Below are 14,401 nucleotides of genomic sequence, written 5' to 3'. Positions count from 1 at the left end.
TTGTTTATTTAACTTCTGCAGGACATTAAATAAATCTGCTGCCTGCTGTCAGAAAGATGTCGCATGTCTGCACAACGTAGAAGTGTGAGTCTAGCCTTCTACTGCGTGAGTTGCATGTGTTGAAGTCGTGAAGTGGTTCCTTTGAATGATGAGATGCTCCCATATGTAACAGATCAGGAGCTGTCACTTTTCTAGACAACAAAAAAAATAAAAATCCAAGTTATGTATTATGAATGTTTATTCATTTTTTCTGCATAACTTCCTTCTTGCAGCAGCCTCTGTAATGATGCAGCTGGTTCTCAGGTAAGACATACGGATTCCCATTTCCAGCCTTTTTCTGTCCTTGAGTAATCGTTACCGTTAATTTTAATGACTGTAGTAACAGTGAACTGCACAGAGAAAGCGTGCTGCCATGATCATGCAGTGAAATCTGAAAATAAAAGAATAAAACTCTTTCAGATACAAAAGTTCTTCCAAGTCTAACAAAAATGAGAACCGAAGAGATTGCTGTCTCTTTACTGAGCAGAAATGCAGGCAGCTTCACTTACAGCTCCCTGGCTGGTGGAAGGATTCCTCAAATCCCTCCTGCACCCAGCTGGTCAATACAGGTGCTGTAAGCATTTGCTACTTAGGTCCATGGACATCAAACTTGAATGATTATGTCTCCATCAAACGTGTGTTGGAAAATAAGTGAACTATGTAATCAAATGTAATTACAGGCTACTCCTACTTTGAAAACAATATTTGGGCTTTGTTCTGATGCTCTTTTCCAATCGAAGCCTGAACTTTGTTTCAGCCACTGTCTGACAGTAGGAGACCATTGTGCTTGGATAACAATGCAGCCAACAGACTGTTTTTTCACAAACCAGTGCATGGATCTTTGTTGTAGTGTCCTCCCTACATTTACTATATTAATGTATTATTATTTATTTGTAATGTCATTTGTTTGTGTATTATTATTATTATTTATTCTTTTACAGGTACAGAACAGGACAATTTGAATGGAGATACCTGCTTTTTATACTGGCTGTGAGTTAGTTGACTCCGATAATCTATTTTTCGAGGAGAAACAAAAAAAAAAACACACATGGGTTTCATTCCCTTCTAAAACACTTATTTGTATAATGATTTCATAGTTGAGTATATATCTTAGTGGACCATCTTTTTCCAAAGATGTGGTACCAGGAAGGAAGAATTGCTGATCTACGGTACATTTGAGTAAGTACCCAATGATAAATAGATCTTTACTGGGTCACAGTGAGTCTTTTCACAGGCTCCTTGGCAAAATGGTGTTGCATTTGCAATTTGGGGGAGTCAATGATGCTTAGGGTTTGCTTTTCTGATAACATTGTATAACTTTTCTCTCTGCTGTTCCTGCCTTCCTTTATTAAAATATATCAATAGGTAATACAGTAAATTCCAATAATCATTTGCAGCTGTTTGAGAGTTTTATCTGCCGTGAATTTGTGCAGCAGTCAAGCACATGGCATATCATTTATGGTATTCATAGGTTATCATTGGCAATAGATGAATGCACAGCAACTCCATGGTTATAGTAATGTGATTTTTTTTTTTTTTTTTTTTTTTTTTTGTCAGTTGTCCAAGATAAAATACTCGTTCTTTGATTCCATGGCAAAGACTCCAAAAAACAAAATGTTCTTCGGGTTTTGTTCCACATGGTGCTGGAATTCATAAAGTTTGCTCTCAATCAGTTTAGAAAGAATTATTCCAAAGGTTGCTGAGTTCATATGGAGTTTTTCATTGGTTTCAACAGGTTATGGGTCCTCCTAAATCAAACCACAATGACATATACAACCTTGAAAGGTTTCTGTAAATTATAGCATCATAGGGAGGAAACACTTAACTCTTATTGTAGGGCTTTATATCTGATTTATTTACCTTCTCTGGAGAGTCAGATAAGTAGAATGACTTTCATTTGCTCTCTCAAACAAGAGAGATCCCAAACTTTGAATTGTTTTCCTCTTTGCATACTTCTGATAATCACAGTACATATTTTTAAACCTGTCTAGATTTAGATCTCTTATCTGATGATAAACATTATCTGTTGTGAAATAAGGATCTTGGAGAAATTTTATTCTATTGAAAATTTTGGGCTGAGTGAGTCCACTTGTGAGCCACAGCTCTATGTAGCACAGTTTTAAATATCCTTGAGTTGGTCATCCTTTAGTGTTGACATATAATGCTGAAGTTGACCAGTGTCTGAAAACAATGACTTGCTGGCTGTTTTCACTTACACAACATCATAGTTATGGTGTCCTCTCTAGGCTTTGGCATTCAGTCGCAGTTCTGCTTTCTCTATTTGAAGTTTCATCTAAAATGTGTTGGTGTTGATGTAGGCACTTCCAGGATCACGATGAATTCAGGTCTTTGAAATGGCTTCCAGGTGCTTCCTTATTATTTTATATCTTTCTACTGAAATATAGGGTCCCTCGCTATGGTTATCAGTTCATAGCCATTCTGTAGCCAGGCCAAGCTGCCTGTGTTTCCGAGGTTATATGGAGAAAGTTTGTACAGTCATGTCAGAGCATGGAGAGAAGAGTAAAGCAGCTTGTATTCCATCAGTTAGTTGTGTGGTGGTTATTTGCTGAGTATGTGAGGCAATGTTTCAGAAGAATTAGCAGTGGAAGATGAAATGTGCATGTTCAGAGCATTTCAGAACAAGGATAGCTGATATTTCATGACGTTAATGGAAATCCTAATAAATAAATACATTGAGTAATTCTTCAGAAACAGAACATTCGTATCCATGGTTCTGTGTCCCCCTTTCATTATACGAGGCTAAAGGAAAAAAGTATCAAAAATGCAGTGGATAATTTAGTTCCAAATATTTAATGGAATATAAAATCTGTTCCTATAATGTAGCACTATTTTAGAAAGCTTATTAACATTTTATATAGTGTACAGTGTATGAAAGTAATGGTCCAATTATTTATGTGGCAAGACATCCCTAAAAATGTTCATATCCATTCTGACTGTTTTAATAAGGTACTAAAAAAATACCATAATCCTCTGACACTAATGTTTTTCTTGGTAACAGTCCTCAATTATATCCACGCTACCGTTTACTTTATCATCCTCATTAAATCTATTTTTTTTCATGTTTTAAGCAAGTAATCTTACTGCATTTAAATGGCTACATTAAATCATATATGATTTCTTAGCATCCTTTCTCACAATGAGAACTTTGGCAACATAGCAGAAAATGACAAGGACATGCTGCAGACATTACCGCGTGCTAATACATGGGACAACAGCTATATACAAACAGTGTGTGTTTGTATATGTATATATGAGCACAGATATGCCTCTATGAGGCATATTTCTCCAGTGAAATTAGCAAATTCATGATTTGGCCCATTTTGACCATGTGTTGTGTTGAGTGCATTTTCACTGGGGACAGTATCAGATTATAAAAAGGTATATAAAGTCCTTTTTCATTAGCTTGCCCTGCTGGTCACTTCACAGTAAGAAACGATCACACGGTGATTTTAGAAGTCTTTCTTTAAGCATTTCCAACACTTTGGATGTTGCATTATGATGAACATCTCCAGGCAGCAATGAGCATTTTTGTTTATTTGTAGCTTGATAAGAATCTTCCAATACAGGGGTTCTGTTTAAAATTCTGATGATATTAGCTATGAGTAAAGCCTCCTGTTAAACTAGGGAAACACTTTCAGTGTTGCCAATATAAATGTGGAAAGCTAGTTTTCGTGGAGATTTGTTGCATTTGTTTTATGATAAGTAAATCAATAAATAAATGAGATAAAACCGGTATGACCCTTCCTGATATGTGGCAGGCTCTGACAGTAGCGTAGGTCATGGCAGGTCTTACAAGTATGTTGCCACCTGTTGCAGATAGCTGATTTTATTTTCATTAAGGAAGCAGTGAAGACTGAAGTAGCTGAAATCTGAAGGCAAAGTGGATTAAACAGCCACGATTAAATTAGCTATGAAGGGTGCCTCCTCCTTTTGCATTGTCAGAGTGTATTGTCACTGAATAAAGCAATTGCAAAGTTATTGATCTGTCATTGGTATTAACCTCCTTGTAAGCATAGCGTGGCAGGATTTGTCTTAGGCTTAAGAAAAGGCATAGACTCAGGGAAAAAAGAAAGAAATACCAGAACAGTTGCTGTCAACCTGCCTGCAAGGGAGAGCATCTGGAGGAGCAGTGTCATTTTTCTAATCTGCAGGAGCAGAAGTAAAGATTGTGCTATGAGACTGGTGTCATCGGCGGCTGCCTGGCAGGGAGTGACAAGGGCTGATTATCAATGGGAGCAATGGGCAGGAGAATCCAGAATGATATCGTAAGTGCCAGGTACGGACTTTCTAGCTTGAGTTCTCGAAGAGCAGTGAACTAGCGTGGGGCAGAAGGGAGCAGTCATTCGTCCCACATGTGTGCTAAAGTGTCATCAATCCTATCTGTCACCAGCAGGAAATCTGAGGATGGGACTGACAGATGAGCATCAGAGGTGGAAACAGGTTTATTTGTTGGTTTGTTGCCTCTCGTGACTCCAACCTGGCTTTAAAAAGTTACTGTCAGAAGCAGGATATCCCTGGAAGTGTTCAAAAGACACTTAGATGTAGAGCTTAGGGATATGGTTTAGTGGAGGGCTGTTAGTGTTAGGTTGGAGGTTGGACTCGATGACCTTGAGGTCTCTTCCAACCTAGAAATTCTGTGATTCTGTGATTCTGTGAATTGCCCACGTATCTTAAAGGGGCCCACCACTAACCATACTGATGTTTTAACCTTGCGAGTTAGTTGGGGCTTCTGTGGTCTGAGCTGGTATGGGCTAAGTGTGAGGGGTGCTCAGCCATGCCTGCAGCCCAGGACAGAAGTCAGAATGACAGCCAGATACCTGCCTTGTAGCACTGAACTGTGGCTTTTTGTGCTTTCTTTTGCCTAGATTGGTGATTGGTGCCATGCACCAATTAGAAACCAAAAAGCACAAGTCTAGTTCTACAAAAAGACTAATTTTGCACATGGATAATTGTAGTGGGTTTACGTGGCAAGGTTTTGGTAGCAGGGAGCCATAGGGGTGGTTTCTGTGAGAAAGATCTAGAAGCTGCCCCATGTTTGGGAAGGGCCCCATTGTTTTCCAGATCCGAGCCAATAAGCGATGTTGTTTTGCGCCTCTGTGAGAGCATATTTAAGACAGGGAAAAAACGCTGCGACACACAGCAGCCGGGAGAGTCAAGGGAGTGGGAGAACAGCCTTGCACCAAGGTCAGTGTGGAAGGAGGGGGAGAGGTGCTCCAGGCGCCGGAGCAGAAGTCCCCTGCGGCCTGTGGTGAGGACCATGGTGAAGCAGGATGTCCCCCTGCAGCCCATGGAGTACCACGGTGGAGCAGGGTTCCACGCTGCAGCCCGTGGAGGAGACCACGGTGGAGCAGGTGGCCCTGCACCGATGGAGGCTGCCGCCTGTGGAAGACCCCTGCCGGAGCAGATTCCGGGCCGGACCTGTAGCCCATGGAGAGGAGCCCACGCAGGAGCAGGTGATCTGGCAGGAGCTGCTGCCCGTAGGGGAGCCAGGTTGGAGCAGTTTTCTCCTGAGGGATGGACCCCGTGGTACGGACCCATATCTGGAGCAGTTCTGGAAGAGCTGCTGCCTGTGGGAAGCCCACGCCGGATCAGTTCATCAAGGACTGCATCCCGTGGGTGGGACCCCACAGCACAGGGGACGAGAGTGACCGAGAAGGAGCGGCAGAGAAGAAGTGCTGTAGACTGACCATAACCCCCATTCCCCGTTCCCCTGCGCCGCTCGGGGGGAGGAGGTGGAAAAGGGTGGATGGGGGGAAGGTGCTTTTGTTTTTTTTTCCTTTGTTTTCTCACTTCTCTCGCTTGTTAGTTGTAGACAATAAATCTTACTATCTCCTTATGCCGAGTCTGTTTTGCCCGTTACAATAATTATTGCGTGATTTTCTCATCCTTATCTCAATCCTTGAGCCCTTTTCACATATTTTCTCCCCATTCCTCTTTGAGGAGGGGGAGTGAGAGAGCGGCTGTGGTGGAGCTCGGCTGCCCACTCGAGCGGAACCACGACAGTCTTTTTTGGCGCCCAACGTGGGGCTCAAGGAATTTGAGATAAGGATGATAGTTAGTAGAAGTAACGGGCAAAAATATGTGCAGGATGATTGTTAGGAATGTACAAGTTGTGAAGAATTTAAGAAAGCAGTAACTGTGAGATGTTAGTGTGGTGAAGGGACGAGGGGTGGTGTGTGTGTAAAATGTCCACCTTGTCGGTGCTGTGATGATGTTATGTTTATTTTGGTGTGGTGAATTCTTTTTCGTTTTGATTTAAGTGAATTTTGTGAAGGTTGTTGTGATAATTGTAAAGTGAGAGTATGTTGTGAGTAGTCTTAAATATGCTTTTAACAGAGGCGAGGGGTGGAATGTAGTGGGTTTACGTGGCAAGGTTTTGGTAGCAGGGAGCCATAGGGGTGGTTTCTGTGAGAAAGATCTAGAAGCTGCCCCATGTTTGGGAAGGGCCCCATTGTTTTCCAGATCCGAGCCAATAAGCGATGTTGTTTTGCGCCTCTGTGAGAGCATATTTAAGACAGGGAAAAAACGCTGCGACACACAGCAGCCGGGAGAGTCAAGGGAGTGGGAGAACAGCCTTGCACCAAGGTCAGTGTGGAAGGAGGGGGAGAGGTGCTCCAGGCGCCGGAGCAGAAGTCCCCTGCGGCCTGTGGTGAGGACCATGGTGAAGCAGGATGTCCCCCTGCAGCCCATGGAGTACCACGGTGGAGCAGGGTTCCACGCTGCAGCCCGTGGAGGAGACCACGGTGGAGCAGGTGGCCCTGCACCGATGGAGGCTGCCGCCTGTGGAAGACCCCTGCCGGAGCAGATTCCGGGCCGGACCTGTAGCCCGTGGAGAGGAGCCCACGCAGGAGCAGGTGATCTGGCAGGAGCTGCTGCCCGTAGGGGAGCCAGGTTGGAGCAGTTTTCTCCTGAGGGATGGACCCCGTGGTACGGACCCATATCTGGAGCAGTTCTGGAAGAGCTGCTGCCTGTGGGAAGCCCACGCCGGATCAGTTCATCAAGGACTGCATCCCGTGGGTGGGACCCCACAGCACAGGGGACGAGAGTGACCGAGAAGGAGCGGCAGAGAAGAAGTGCTGTAGACTGACCATAACCCCCATTCCCCGTTCCCCTGCGCCGCTCGGGGGGAGGAGGTGGAAAAGGGTGGATGGGGGGAAGGTGCTTTTGTTTTTTTTTCCTTTGTTTTCTCACTTCTCTCGCTTGTTAGTTGTAGACAATAAATCTTACTATCTCCTTATGCCGAGTCTGTTTTGCCCGTTACAATAATTATTGCGTGATTTTCTCATCCTTATCTCAATCCTTGAGCCCTTTTCACATATTTTCTCCCCATTCCTCTTTGAGGAGGGGGAGTGAGAGAGCGGCTGTGGTGGAGCTCGGCTGCCCACTCGAGCGGAACCACGACAATAATCACCTTTATACTGAATTTACTCTCCTTAGTGCAATTAGTAAGCCAGTATTAAAAAGAAAAATCCAAAAAAAAAACCAACAAGGACTGTCTCAGAATTTCTATGCTCATATGTAAGCAAGCTGAATGAACTACAGACAGGAGTTTTAGTGTCTGATTCAAATAACATTTTAAAATTTAATGAGCTTGCACCTGTGCCTCTGATGTGCTTAAGCATCTTCACCTCACAAAAATTATTTTTGTCTTCAAAGTCCAATCAGGTAACACATCCCATGGGAGTGGTATTGCTGCACAAAGATGAATTTTAAGCAACTGTTAGTTAAGGGATGGTTTTGGGGAGATTTACCCACACTTTTAAAGATGAGGCTGTTTCATGTTGAATGAGTTAATTCATGATTGCATGATGCATCTTTTGTTTGCTTTGCACTATCCAATAACACTTTTTATTTTTCATTTTTTTTTGAATGAAAATGTGACTTACACGTGCAGTAAGCTAATAATAGTTAATATTATAAATAGTTAATAAGAGTGAAGAGAGAATTTCTGTAGGATGTACCGTTTTTGATGTTCTACCAAATGGATCTTGCTACAGTGATTCAAGGTGTTGCTGAATATCTTTAGAGTAATAACATTATGTTCCTGTAAGTTGTCATGTACTTTAAATTTCCTATTGGAAAATAGTACAATTTATAATATTATGGGAAGTGATTTTCTCTGGCTTTTCTGTGGAGTAACACTCAAATGGAGTCTGAAACTCTAGGGATTACATAAAATGTTTTCGCATGTGGCAATATACGATCTCCTGTAGTGAAGCACAGGGAAGTTTTAAGTGTTTAAAAGTGAACATCATTTTTAAAACAGTATTTACAAGTTAATTAGATAATATTACCTTAGCCTTCAAGTTCTAGAATAAGTACTATAGAGCAAAACTGTAGATGCCAAACAAATCTGGTCAAACATCTCCAGTGGGTGATGTCCAATTCTGATATTTATTCCCTGGCTTCATAATACTTTCACTTTTTTTTTTTTTTTTTTTTTTTTTTTTTCAGATGCATGGTGTTTTTATTGGAACTCTTATGGATTCAGCTTTCTAGCACCATAAGGGGGCTTGATTGATTTTTATGCTAATCCTAAATGAAAGACAGCTGTTGTACCCACTGGCTTCAATAAAGCTAATCCAACTCATGAAAGTCTTGCAAATAGCCAGATAATTACATTGCTGTTCAGAAGGATTTCCTTTTGCAAGGTGCTGGGAGCCCTGCAGTACTCTCAGCCCATGGTAGTGCTGTGCCAGGCGGCCGTGCCATGCTGGGGTGGGTGCTGGGGGGAGGACGGGGGGCTGCTGCTGCAAACCCCAACCAAAACCCAGCAAGCAAGCCTGTAAAGGAGGGAGGTATTTATAGTGGTGCTCGAAATCTGATTTGTTTGTATGAACTTTGTATAGAGCTGTGGTTGTGCTGTTATTAAATACTAGTAGCCTTAGGGGACAGTTTACACACGGTTATTATGCCTAATAGTCATAAGTCAATCCTAACCACTTTAAAATGATGAATGGCAGCTTTTTTGGCACATGCAGGAAAAAAAAATAAAAACAAAAACCAGTGCTGTTCATCCACTAGCTAATTATCATTATTTGTATCTTTACAGGATATACGAGTGTATCTGTGCATACGGTCTTTTTCACTCCATCTAAATAAATATGCATTCATGTGAGTGCATATTAACTGCCAAACACAATATTGAACACAGAATTAGTTTCTTCATTTAATATATGCAACAGAATTAAATTAAACCTCAGCATAAGCAGGGCAGACTTTAGTTATTAATCCTCCCAAGAGCAACTATAATTATTTTTGCCAGCACTAATTTCATTTGCATATGTATTGTTAAATTGCAAATCACAGTGAACCAAGAAGAGTTTTTGTATGCTTAGTTAAATTAAGCAGTGCTGCTTGAGCACATTGACTGCAGCAGCTAAAGTGCTAATTTTAAGGGAAAAAAGCAACATGCATAAAAAGGCATGTGCACAACTTGTAGCGTTTTCTGATCTCTGTTGTTTGCAAGAAGTTTGCTGGGATTGATTGCAGCCCTCGGCCTGCCACAAACCACTGGATTTGTTGCGCAGAGCAGGAGGCTGCCTGGCTGAGTGAGTGCTGCTGCCCAAACCCAGGAAAACCCATCACAAAGCATTGGTTATCCTCCCCTGCCCCTGCTGAAGTTCAGCACTACCAAGGAAAAATTCAGACAAATTTCTGGAGACGACTGAGCTGCTCAGTGTGCACAGACCCAGATTTGGGGATTTGTACTGCAGAAGGAGCTCACAAATATCCCCCTTGTTTCACAATTGTGATAGACAAGTTGTTGGAATCAATAAAGGAGATGGTGAACTTGAAAGTCTGCAGAGTAAGCAGTTCAGCTTTGTTCAATTGCCACGCTCCAGCTCTATACCTTCAGATACAACGTCTCCAGGAGGCAGGGGTGAACAGCAAGTATGCTTGTTCAGCTGAGCCACGTTTTAAATGCTGTCCAATTCATTTACCAGCTTCTGATTTAGTACCTTTTAGTGAAGAAAAGGTGGAAGAAGCTTCAGTGCAGTATTCCAGGAAAATATTAATGGCTGGCTAGGTATCAGCAATAAAACAATTAATGGCATTTCAAAGGAGGCATTTCTTTTATTAGGTGAAGACCAGATGTTGACTGAGCCTGGGACACTGGGTATATTGCTGCACCAGCAGAATAATGCCCTGAGATTTCTTCAAAGCCAGGTAACGCGTTTGTTTCTAGGTTTAACTTGTAGGCACCAACGTTGGAAGGTCATTGCAACTCATTCTGAGTGTGTAAGTGGTGCTTGTGGTTTCAAGAGAAAGGATTTGGAATGAAGCTAAAGACGTATGGGGCAGAGTGGTGTAGCTTGAAAGCAGAGCTGTTGTAATTTCCAAACAGGCTGTTGTAATTTCCATCTCACAGAGTTTTATTAGAAGAGGAAGCAGCTGAAGGAAGGGCTTTGCAATTTTAATGGAAATTAGTAGTGTATTCTTTTTCTGCTAAGGTATAATTATGTTTTTGGTTTATCAAATACTGACCTGACATTCAAGATTTTTTCCTGAGAGCTTTATTTTTACAGCACTGAAAAATTCAATAGACTTTCAATTATTGTTCTTCAGAATACACACTCTGGAAGGTTCAGAGCTGAAATTTATGGTACCATTTCAGTCCTGGTAGTTTTTGATTATAAAAAAAAACTAAAATTAATTCACCATAAAATTTGTTAGGCATGCTTCAGGCTGTACAGGGCTTCAGGTGTGCTGGTTTTATTTTTCATTTGCTCTTCAGTTGCTTCTGGAAAATAAGTTTTATGGGACTTTGCCTCACATTCTGTGTGTGCTGTGTTCTGCACTTATAAAAGATGTGTGACTGTCAGGCAATAGATACAAGTAAATATTTCACTTGGACCAGTAGATGGGACACAGGTTTCTATTGAAATTTATAAAGTTTCATTCTGTGTCCATTTGCTTTGTTTTGGAAATTATTATTATGGGTTGGGCTGACACATTGTGTTCCTTTTTTGTTGGCATTAATTGTTGAAAGCAAAAAAAAAAAAAAAAAGCAAAAAAAGCATCAACATTAGCAAACTCAGATGGTTTTTCCTTTCTCTCTTGTTACATGACTTAGTTTTGGTTGTCTCTACCAGATGCGTGTTTACAGGCTGTTGGATGGTACAAGCCAGGCTTTGGATTTGCATTATGTCGTGCATATTTTGTTATTTTTTTTGTGTTAGGATTTGCCTAGAGAATTAATACATGGCAAAGCCTTTGCTGTTGATGCAGACATGTACAAGCACACCTCCCTGGCAGTGAGGTGGAGCTGGGTGGGAGAGCTAGAGCAGTGCTTGCCATCCGCAACCACATGGCACAGACTCACAAGAAGTATGAGATCTGGACGTTTTTTTCCTCCCTTTTGATGGACCCATGAGACTCATCTAGATGCCTCTTCAATTTTCCTAATGATCCTTCTTTCTGACAATCAGCACTTAGCTCAATAATGACTTAGAGCAGTTAGGAGAATAAAACATTGCCATGTGATGAAATGAAGATATGACTGGGGTTTACCACTGCAATATTGCTCACAAAACTTCTTCAAAGTACCCAAATGCATCTATGTAGCACTGTAACACTGAGAAACCTTAAAAAATTATGAAAATGTGTGTTTTAATAAGGGAGAAGTCCCTAAGAAATAGGGAGGAGAGAGAGAGAGGAAGTAGCAATATCTCACAGCCACAGCTGGGAATTTCACAAGGCTTTTTTCTTGCTCAACAAGCAGAGTGAAGTAAATTGGTTTTATTAATGGAAATCTGATTTCTCAATAAGAGGGCTCAGAAGGCAAAGAAAAGCGAAACAAAGGAATGGTCAGCATAACTTAAACTTGTTCCTCTTTACAATTAACGAATGAAGTAATATCTAGTTCTGCAGAGACAAAGTCAAATAGGTTGTGTCCACAAAGAGCTTGGTTCATGTAGCCACAAGTGATCCGCCTGCTTTGTGTTTATACCTGAGCTCTTCTTTACTAGTGTTCGGCCTTCTATGTTTAATATTGAACTCTTAATGTCCCAGGTTATTTCTGAGCAAAATGTACCTGTTCTTTTCAGTTACTTTAGCTAGATTTCTTTAAGTTACTGAAAGCATTTAACTTATGTGGTGTTTCTTTCTCTCCCTCAAAGAATCATGTTGCTACTGAGAAAAGAACACAATTCAGTTTTTAATGCAAAGGGTATAAAGGAAAAAATCCCAGTGCTCCCTTGTCATATTTGCGCTTTCTGTAAAGTACTGTATGTCAGATTGACCTTGGGCTAGAATGGGAAATGCAGAGCAATTATGAACAATGTGGGCATCAATGTAATCTTTCATCAAGAAATAAAGAAGGAAAATAAAGAACTCAGCTTAGTGGGTTTTATAAATAGATATTGCAGCACTGTCCTCTGTAACTCTACAGAAAAAAGCAAGTTAAGAAGGACATCTCATGAAGGGTTTTACTACCAAGCAGGGAAAAATGTATGAAATTACATTTGTCAAGTGTGACCTGTATATGTGTGTGTTACATATGGCCTCTGTCTTCAGCTGCATGCTCTGAAATTTGCCCTTTTGATAGCATTTTACTCTGTAAATATCTGAAGGAACTTCGTTTTTTCACCTCTCTATGTAAGGACTATGAGTATATAAAAAAGGGAATGGTCACAGACAAAACGGGGTTCACTTGAACTTGAATACCAAGTGTTTGTAGAGATGATGCACAACAATCTCTGTGATTGTGTGTTCTTGTTAAGAAGAATCCAACTGGAGAAAAATTGCACAGGTGCAGGGAAGGCTCCCTCATCCAGGGAAGAATCATTTTAAACAAGGGACAGAAGCTGCACCGGAGCTGCTATCCAGCACAGACCCACTGGGTTGATCTGCGTCCGGGTGCTGCCTCAGCCCCTTTCCAGCAGTGCTCGTCCTGGTGAGCATGCAAGGCCCGTGAGTGTGCAAATCCCATGGGCACACAGCACTGTATTCAAGTACTTTTTCCCAGCCTCCAGCTGTGAATGGCCTGGCTCTGAATTTACGTAGACCAAGGGATTCGTGCTGCTTCTTGGCCTCTGGGAGTGATTTCCTCCAGCTCTGTCAGCAGCTGAGCTGCAGCCTGCTTGGGAGGAGAGGGGCAAAGGATGGCCATTAAAAGTGTATTGGATTGCGAGGAGGCATGAGACTTGTCACAGGGACACAGAGGTCTATGAAAAACTGCAGCTATGCACAGAATCTCCTTTGGCTCCATCGCTCCTGAGCTGCGGGGCTGATGATGGTATCTATCAAGCCTTTAAGGGATTAAGGACAGGAATGGGCAATAGCTGTCCTAGCGCTGCTTCCAGACTTCTCAAATTAGCTTCACTGAGCACATCACAACTTTTCTGTTATTTTTTTGTGGATAAGTATGACTGTGTTCACCTCCTCTAGCACGTCTGAGAATGGAAACAAATGGATTGGGAATTGGGTCAGGTACAACAGGGCTATGTTGACTTTTCTGACTATATTTTTTCCTTTCTGTGACAACAAGAAAGAAAATAAAGACTTAGAGATGCCTGGAAGATGGCTTTGACCTAGATATTCTAGACTAATATAAAATAGTAACAAAATAACCGGGATATTTTATACATAAACTTCCAAAATTATGGCAAAGCAGAAATCTGTCCTAATTGGCAACCCTGGTGATAACAGAGGAAGCTTGTAGTAAGAATCAAGCTTAGGTGGTACAAAGGGAAACCGACTGTGAATACAGTGGGGCAGAGAGACTTGTCAAATTCAGCATTGCTGAACTGAATTCAGTTGTTTCATCTCTAAAAATGCTGGGTTTTACTTGGACTGTCTTCATCCATCTCCACAGTGGGAGACCAATATGCAAAGGCATATCCTTTGGGAAGGTCCCTTGTCAGTACTGGAGACATTCATCTCCCTGCCTTGAAACGAAGAGAAGAAAGCTGGTGCTCCTCTTAAAGCTGGTAGACCTTTTGGTCCAGGGGGAGCCCTGAAATGGGGCCACTCTCCTGCAGGACCTCCTGTGTTCCCAGTACATCCAGAAGTTTCTCCAGTGGCCAATTTCCAGTAGTCATTGTTCCCACTTTGTGACTGGTCTCGCTCTTTTTTGCAGCCGTTCGGTTCAAGCAGCCACCAATTCCTGCTTGCTGCCTGCAGAGTCAGCAGATGGCCAAAGCTCAGGCACGAGGGCAGCACTGGGTGATCCCAGTAAATGCGATCCCAGTAGAGGTCGGAAGCTATTGCCGAGTAACCTGATGAACTGCTTCACAGTAGGGTTTGCAGTAGTGTTTGAAGTAGTAATCACAGGTATTTGTTTCAGTGTCAGCTTGATGGGGAACTTCTGAGTGCATTGTTTTACCTCTGGCAAGGT

At 41.9% G+C, this 14,401-nt stretch overlaps 1 long non-coding RNA gene across 1 annotated transcript in view; it reads left to right on the top strand.

Annotated features, from left to right (window-relative positions):
* LOC311441948 overlaps positions 1–14,401 on the top strand; it is a 44,942-nt gene that overhangs the window by 9,273 nt on the left and 21,268 nt on the right. Inside the window, exons 2-4 of the long non-coding RNA XR_014696343.1 lie at positions 273–303; positions 981–1,218; positions 10,145–10,230. This is a non-coding gene — a long non-coding RNA (uncharacterized lncRNA). The remainder of the gene's footprint in view (positions 1–272; positions 304–980; positions 1,219–10,144; positions 10,231–14,401) is intronic.

This window comes from Aythya ferina (genome assembly GCF_964211825.1).
Source record: "Aythya ferina genome assembly, chromosome: 10".
In the NCBI taxonomy this organism is placed as follows: Eukaryota; Metazoa; Chordata; class Aves; order Anseriformes; family Anatidae; genus Aythya; species Aythya ferina.
This window is presented reverse-complemented; position numbering and strand designations above follow the sequence as displayed.